The following is a 9109-nucleotide window of genomic DNA, read 5'->3' on the forward strand; positions in this document are numbered from 1 at the left end:
GGAGGCTCAAGCGAAGGAACGACAGGTACCTCATACTTCCGCAACAACGACCGATGGAACACATTATGAATAGCAAACGATGCCGGGAGATCCAAACGAAACGACACAGGGTTAAGAATTTCCAAGATCCTATAGGGACCGATGAACCGAGGCTTGAACTTAGGAGAAGAGACCTTCATAGGAACAAAACGAGAAGACAACCACACCAAGTCCCCAACAAGAAGTCGAGGACCCACGCGGCGACGGCGATTAGCAAACTGCTGAGCCCTCTCCTGGGACAACTTCAAATTGTCCACCCCATGACTCCAAATCCGATGCAACCTATCCACCACCATGTCCACTCCAGGACAATCAGAAGGCTCCACCTGACCAGAGGAAAAACGAGGATGAAACCCCGAATTACAAAAGAAAGGAGAAAGGTAGCAGAACTAGCCCGATTATTAAGGGCAAACTCGGCAAGCGGCAAAAAGGAAACCCAGTCATCTTGATCAGCAGAAACAAAACACCTTAAATAAGTTTCTAAAGTCTGATTAGTTCGTTCCGTCTGGCCATTCGTCTGGGGATGGAATGCAGACGAAAAGGACAAATCAATGCCCATCTTAGCACAGAACGTCCGCCAAAATCTAGACACAAACTGGGATCCCCTGTCAGAAACGATGTTCTCCGGAATGCCATGCAAACTGACCACGTTTTGAAAAAACAGAGGGACCAACTCAGAGGAAGAAGGTAACTTAGGCAAGGGTACCAGATGAACCATCTTAGAAAAGCGGTCACACACAACCCATATGACGGACATTTTTTGAGAGACAGGGAGATCCGAAATAAAGTCCATGGAAATGTGCGTCTAAGGCCTCTTCGGGATAGGCAAAGGTAACAACAATCCACTGGCCCGAGAACAGCAAGGCTTAGCCCGAGCGCAAACTCCACAAGACTGCACGAAAGAACGCACATCCCTCGACAAGGAAGGCCACCAAAAAGACCTGGCCACCAAGTCTCTAGTACCAAATATTCCAGGATGACCTGCCAACACAGAAGAATGGACCTCGGAGATGACTCTACTGGTCCAATTATCCGGAACAAATAGTCTTTCCGGCGGACAACGATCAGGTTTATCCGCCTGAAACTCCTGCAAAGCACGTCGCAAGTCTGAGGAGACAGCCGACAAAATCACCCCATCCCTAAGGATACCAGTGGGCTCAGAATTTCCAGGGGAGTCAGGCACAAAACTCCTAGAAAGAGCATCCGCCTTCACATTCTTTGAACCTGGCAGGTATGAAACCACAAAATTGAAACGGGAGAAAAACAGTGACCAACGAGCCTGTCTAGGATTCAGACGCTTGGCAGACTCAAGGTACATCAGATTTTTGTGATCAGTCAAGACCACAACACGATGTCTAGCACCCTCAAGCCAATGACGCCACTCCTCAAATGCCCACTTCATGGCCAAAAGCTCCCGATTACCAACATCATAATTCCGTTCAGCGGGCGAAAATTTTATAGAAAAGAACGCACATGGCTTCATCACTGAGCCATCGGAGCTTCTCTGTGACAAAACCGCCCCCGCTCCGATCTCGGAAGCATCGACCTCAACCTGAAAAGGAAGCGACGTATCTGGCTGACGCAACACAGGAGCAGAAGAAAACCGGCGCTTAAGTTCCTGAAAGGCCTCCACAGCCGCAGGAGACCAATCAGTAACATCAGCACCCTTTTTAGTCAAATCCGTCAAAGGCTTAACAACACTAGAAAAATTAGTTATGAAGCGACGATAAAAATTAGCAAAGCCCAAGAACTTCTGTAGACTCTTAAGAGATGTAGGCTGCGTCCAGTCACAAATAGCCTGAACCTTGACGGGATCCATCTCAATAGTAGAAGGGGAAAAAATATACCCCAAAAAAGAAATCTTCTGGACTCCAAAGAGACACTTTGAACCTTTTACAAACAAAGAATTGGCCCGCAGGACCTGAAACACCTTCCTGACCTGCTGAACATGAGACTCCCAGTCATCAGAAAAAACCAAAACATCATCCAAGTACACGATAATAAATTTATCCAGATATTCACGGAAAATATCGTGCATAAAAGACTGGAAGACAGAAGGAGCACCAGAAAGTCCAAAAGGCATCACCAAATACTCGAAATGGCCCTCAGGCGTATTAAATGCGGTTTTCCACTCATCACCCTGCCTTATCCGCACAAGATTATACGCACCCCGAAGATCAATCTTAGTGAACCATTTAGCCCCCTTAATGCGAGCGAACAAATCAGTCAACAATGGCAAAGGATACTGATATTTGACTGTAATCTTATTCAAAAGACGATAATCTATGCAAGGCCTCAAGGAACCATCTTTTTTGGCCACAAAAAAAAAACCTGCTCCCAAAGGTGACGAAGATGGACGGATATGTCCCTTTTCCAAGGACTCCTTAACATAATTCCGCATAGCAGTATGCTCTGGCACTGACAGATTGAACAAACGACCTTTAGGGAATTTACTGCCAGGAATCAAATCTATAGCACAATCGCAATCCCTGTGAGGAGGAAGCGAACTGAGCTTAGGCTCCTCAAAAACCTCCCGATAATCAGACAAAAATACCGGAACCTCAGAAGGAGTAGATGAAGCGATAGAAATCGGAGATGCATCATCATGAACCCCATGACATCCCCAGCTTAACACAGACATTGTTTTCCAGTCCAGGACTGGGTTATGAGTTTGTAACCATGGCAGACCAAGCACTAAGACATCATGTAAATTATACAGTACCAGGAAGCGAATCACCTCCTGATGAACGGGAGTCATACGCATGGTCACTTGTGTCCAGTACTGAGGTTTATTCATAGCCAAAGGTGTAGAATCAATTCCTTTCAAAGGAATAGGAACTTCCAGAGGTTCCAGACTAAACCCACAGCGATTGGCAAATGACCAATCCATAAGACTCAGGGCAGCGCCTGAATCCACATAGGCATCGACGGAAATGGATGATAATGAACAAATCAGCGTCACAGACAGAATGAACTTAGACTGTAAAGTACCAATGGCAACAGACTTATCAACCTTTTTTGTGCATTTAGAGCATGCTGATATAACATGAGCTGAATCCCCACAATAAAAACACAATCCATTTTTCCGCCTATAATTTTGCCGTTCACTTCTGGACTGAATTCTATCACATTGCATTATCTCAGGTGCCTGTTCAGAAGACACCGCCAAATGGTGCACAGGTTTGCGCTCCCATAAACGCCGATCAATCTGAATAGCCATAGTCATGGACTCATTCAGACCTGTAGGCGCCGGGAACCCCACCATAACATCTTTAATGGCCTCAGAAAGGCCATCTCTGAATTTTGCAGCCAGAGCGCACTCATTCCACTGAGTAAGCACCGACCATTTCCGAAATTTCTGACAATATATTTCTGCTTCATCTTGCCCCTGAGAGAGAGCCAATAAAGCTTTTTCAGCCTGAATCTCTAGGTTAGGTTCCTCATAGAGCAAACGCAATGCCAGAAAAAATGCATCCACATTGAGCAACGCAGGATCCCCTGGTGCCAATGCAAATGCCCAATTCTGAGGGTCACCCCGCAGGAAAGATATAACAATCTTGAACTGCTGAGCAGGGTCTCCAGAGGAGCGAGATTTCAAGGAAAGAAACAACTTGCAATTGTTCCTAAAATTCAGAAAACTAGATCTATCTCCAGAAAAAAACTCTGGGACAGGAATTCTAGGTTCAGACATAGGCGTATGTACAACAAAATCTTGTATATTTTGAACCTTAGCAGCAAGATTATTCAGGCTGGAAGCCAAACTCTGGACGTCCATGATAAACAGCTGAGGTCAGAGCCATTCAAGGATTAAGAGGAGGAAAGAAGCAGTCAAGCTGCAATTAAGTCTAGGCAACAAACACTGAGGAGGGGAAAAAAAAAAAAAACTTCCTCAGACTACTTTTCCTCCTACTTCAGCCAAAACGATGACCAATTTTTTATTGGCCGGCTATACTGTCATGATCCCAATGGCAGGGGATCACAAAAGGACAAGCACAAAAACAAAACAAGCTCTAGGGTGATGGAACCTGAGCTGACCGCGATCCTGAACCTAAACACACAACTAGCAGTAGCCGGGGAACGTGCCTACAATGATTCCTAGACGTCTCACGCCAGCCGAAGGATTAACTTCCCCTATAAGAAGAAACACAGACCTCACTTGCCTCCAGAGAAACACCCCACAGAAATAGCAGCCCCCCACATGTAATAACGGTGAAATGAGAGGAAAGCACATACGTAGTTATGAAAATAGAATCAGCAAAAATGAGGCCCGCTAAAGCTAGATAGCAGAGGATACAAAAGTGAACTGCGCGGTCAGCGAAAAACCCTTAAAAAAACCATCCTGAAATTACTTGAACTCATGTGCCAACTCATGGAACATGAGGAGTAATTTCAGCCCACTAGAGCAACCAGCAGCAAGGAATCACATCTCTGCAAGCTGGACTAAGAAAAATTAAACAAAACGTGGAACAGGAAAATCAAAACTTAGCTTGTCCTGAAGATAACAGACGCAGGGAGCAGAGGTAAAAAGACACGCTGATTACATTGATAGCCGGCGAGGAAATGACAAAAAAGCCAGGTTAAATAGGAAACTCCCATACCCTGATGGAACAGGTGGACACCAGAGACCGCAGAGAACACAAGTCACCCAGTTCCATCAGTAACCACCAGAGGGAGCCCAAAAACAGAACTCACAACACCTTTCCCCGGCTGTCACCTCTCACCTAACAAAAATATTCAACCTTTCTCTCACTTCCAGTATTTTTCCATCCCCATTTAAACATGCCATCATACACCCATTACTTAAAAAACCATCCCTCGATCAAAACTGTGCCGCTAATTATAGACCTATCTCTAATCTTCCCTTCATCTCTAAACTCCTTGAGCGCCTGGTCCACTCCCGTCTTACCCGCTATCTCTCAGATAACTCTCTTCTCAACCCTCTTCAATCTAGTTTCTGCTCTTTACACTCTACTGAAACTGCCCTCACTAAAGTCTCTAATGACCTACTAACAGCTAAATCTAATGGTCACTACTCCATGCTAATTCTCTTGGATCTCTCCGCAGCATTCAACACTGTGGATCATCAGCTCCTCCTCACTATGCTCCGCTCCATCGGCCTCAAGGACACCATTCTCTCCTGGTTCTCCTCCAATCTCTCTGACCGATCCTTCACTGTATCTTTTGCTGGTTCCTCCTCCTCTCACCTTCCCCTTACTGTTGGGGTCCCTCAAGGATCAGTCCTAGGCCCCCTCCTCTTCTCTTTGTATACTGCCCCTATTGGACAAACAATCAGTAGATTTGGTTTCCAGTATCATCTCTATGCTGATGACACCCAATTATACACTTCCTCTCCTGTTATCACGCCGACCTTTTTAGTAAACACCAGTGATTGTCTTACCGCTGTCTCTAACATAATGTCCTCCCTCTATCTGAAACTGAACCTGCCAAAAACTGAAATCCTCGTGTTTTCTCCCACTATTAACCTACCTTTGCCTGACATTGCCATCTCCGTGTGTGGTTCCACCATTACTCCAAAGCAACATGCCCACTGCCTTGGGGGTCATACTTGATTCCAAGCTTTCATTCACCCCCCACATCTGATCACTGGCTCGCTCTTCTTATCTGCATCTCAAAAACATTTCTAGAATTCGCCCTTTTCTTACTTTCGACTCTGCAAAAACTCTTACTGTTTCACTTATTCATTCTCGTCGGGACTATTGTAACTCTCTACTAATTGGCCTCCCTCTTACCAAACTCTCCACGCTCCAATCTGTCCTGAATGCTGTAGCTAGGATCATATTCCTCAGCCAACCGTTACACCGATGCCTCTACCTTGTGCCAGTCATTACATTGGTTACCAATCCACTCAAGAATCCAGTACAAAACTACTACCCTCATCCACAAAACACTCCATGGCTCAGCACCACTTTACATCTCCTCTCTGGTCTCAGTCTACCACCCTACCCGTGCCCTCCGCTCCGCTAATGACCTCAGGTTAGCATCCTCAATAATCAGAACCTCCCACTCCCGTCTCCAAGGCTTTACACGTGCTGCGCCGATTCTTTGGAATGCACTACCTAGGTTAATACGATTAATCCCCGATCCCCACAGTTTTAAGCGTGCCCTAAAAACTCAATTGTTCAGATTGGCCTACCATCTCAACGCATTAACCTAACTATCCCTGTGTGGCCCATTAAAAAAAAAAAAAAAATGTAATCGGGTTCCTCGCATCATGTTCTCATACACTTCATGCAGTTAATAGCCCTCTGTGTCTGTACTGCTACATACTTAGGCAGTTAACTGGTTCATGCAGCTTTACATGAACACCTGAGCCTTACACTATGGCTGGTCCGAATAACTAAAGCAATTGTTACCATCCACCTCTCGTGTCTCCCTTTTTCCTCATAGTTTGTAAGCTTGCGAGCAGGGCCCTCATTCCTCTTGGTATCTATTTTGAACTGTGATTTCTGTTATGCTGTAATGTCTATTGTCTGTACAAGTCCCTCTATGATTTGTAAAGCGCTGCGGAATATGTTGGCGCTATATAAATAAAATTATTGTTATTATTATTATTGCTGAAAGAGCCTGTATGTCACTGATTCTCCATGCTGATGTAAGGGCTACTAGGAGTATGGTTTTTAATGTAGCCAGTTTCATGGACCCTTCAGCTAAAGCTTCAAAGGGGGTTCAGTTAAAGCATTTAAGACCAAGTTAAAGTCCCATGGAGGGACCCTGGCCATTTGGACTGGTCTGGTTCTAGCGCAGGCCTAAATAAATCTGATCACCCACCGATTACCCGCTATTTTGTAATTATAAAGAGCCCCTAAAGCCAACACCTGAACGTTCAAGGTACTCAGTGCCAGTCCCTGTTCTTGCTCTTTCTGAAGGAACTCCAGGATCTCTTTTAGGGGAACCTTTCCTTCTGGAGAACACCCTGTGGACAATAAGAACCATTTCCATGTCCTACCATAAATCTTTGTTGTGACCGGCTTTCTACTGGCAAGTAAAGTAGAGATCAGATTGGTAGAAAACCCTCTAGCCTCTAGCAGTGACTTCTCAAGTTCCAGGCTGTTAAGTGCAGCCCAGTCACCTGAGGATGAAACACCTACCCTTGAGCTAGAAGGTATGGTATTTCTGGAAGGACCCAAGACTCTGTGACCAACATACTCCTCAGTCAAAAGAACCAGGGCCTCTTGGGCCAAAAGGGAGCTATGAGTATTACCCTCGCCTCGTCCTGCCTGATCTTCCTGAGGACTGCTGGTATCAGACAGATTTGGGGAAAGGCGTATGCCAGGGAAAACCCCCATTTGATTCAAAAGGCGTCCACCGCCTGGGGATTTTCTTTCGCATTCAGGGAACAGAACTTTTTCACTTTGCTGTTCTGTTGAGTGGCAGAAAGGTCGATCTCCAGTTCCCCCTACATGTACACCAAATGTCTGAATACTGTCGTTTTGAGGGACCATTTGCCCTGCAGAAGTGACCTGCGGCTTAAATAGTGTTCTTTTCCGTGAGGCTGAAAATTCGCTTGGTTACATGCATTAGGGTCTGGGGCCATGTACCTCCCTGATGATTTAGATATGCTACAGTGACCTGGTTGTCTGACAATATCTTCACATGATGGCCTCGCAGGAACGGTAGGAAACTCTAACGCATTTGCTACCGTGCGAAGCTCCAACATATTTGAGGAGGCTTCCTTTTCTATTGATGACCATGTCCCCTGAATTAGATAGTTGTCGAGATGTGCTCCCCACCCCTTGGGACTGGCGTTTGTGGTAACTACCCTGGTGATGTGAGGAAACCACGGGATCCCCTCCCGAAGGGATTTTATGTCCAACCACCAGCGGAGAGAATGTATAACCTCCCGTGGTAGCGTAAGTGTACCTTCCAGATACCCCTGCAATGAATGTTGGCTTTTTAGTGCAAACCCCTGCAACTCTCTTGAGTGAATCTGGCCCCAAAGCACTGCTGGGATACATGAGGTCAGGGAGCCCAGGAGGGACATAACACTTCTGAGGGTCATCACTGGATTTTGTATTGACCTGGAGAGGAGATTGAACAGTTTTTCTTTCTTTTGCTCTGACAGACGACATTCCTGTCGGCAAGAATCGAGCAACAGTCCTAAAAAGATCTGTGTCTTTTGCAGCTGCAACCTTGACTTTTCCAGGTTCAAACACCACCTTAAGCTTTTTACGATGGTGGCTATGTCCCCCACCTGATCGTGGAAATGAGTGAAGGAATGGCCTAATATTAGGAAATCGTCCAGGTATGGGATGACTAGTCTGTTCCTTTCTCTGAGGTGGGCCATATGCTGCGCTACCAGCTTCGTGAAAAATCAAGGGGCCACTGCCAGGCTAAAGGGGAGTGCCTTGTACTGGAGGTGTCTTACGGTGCCCCACACTGGTACCACCACCCTGAGATATTTCATGAATGCTGCGTGTACTGGCATGTGGTCCTTCAGGTCCAGGTCGGCCATATAGCAATCTGGAAAGAGTAGATGAATTGAAGAAGAACTTGGTCAAGCCTTTTAAATTGAAGATCGTCCTGTATGAGCCATCTGGCTTCTTTATTAGAAACAGGGGAGAGTAGAACCCTTTCCCTTCTTTCCCCGCTGGTACATCTTGCAGAACGTTTTTCCTCACGAGGCACAGAAGCACTAACTCCCGTGCTAACTGCTCTGACACGGACGCTCGTGGGGCCGTAATGATGAACCTGTTTGGGGGATATGTCCCAAACTCTAGTCTCAACCCTGCCTCCACCAGGTTGAGAATCCAAGGACTGGATAATATCTTCTCCCAGGCTGGAAGGAAGAGGGAGAGCCTTCCTCCCACATGGGGAAGAGAGTCACTTGGAGGACCTCCGGACCACTTGGGGAAGAGGTACCGAACAGAAATCCCTTGGACTTTTTCAGTCCGTCGTCCCATCTCCTCTGTTCCATGGATGTTTTCCTTCTGTTGTACCTTTTCCCCCGAAAGAACTGTCTGAAGGAGAAGGGAGGCTTTGGGAACCCCTTTTTCTTATCGGCCGCTTTCTCCAAGATGTCATCGAGAGCCGAGCCGAATAAATATTGTCC

This window comes from Ranitomeya imitator, chromosome 2 (assembly GCF_032444005.1).
Source record: "Ranitomeya imitator isolate aRanImi1 chromosome 2, aRanImi1.pri, whole genome shotgun sequence".
Lineage (NCBI taxonomy): Eukaryota > Metazoa > Chordata > Amphibia > Anura > Dendrobatidae > Ranitomeya > Ranitomeya imitator.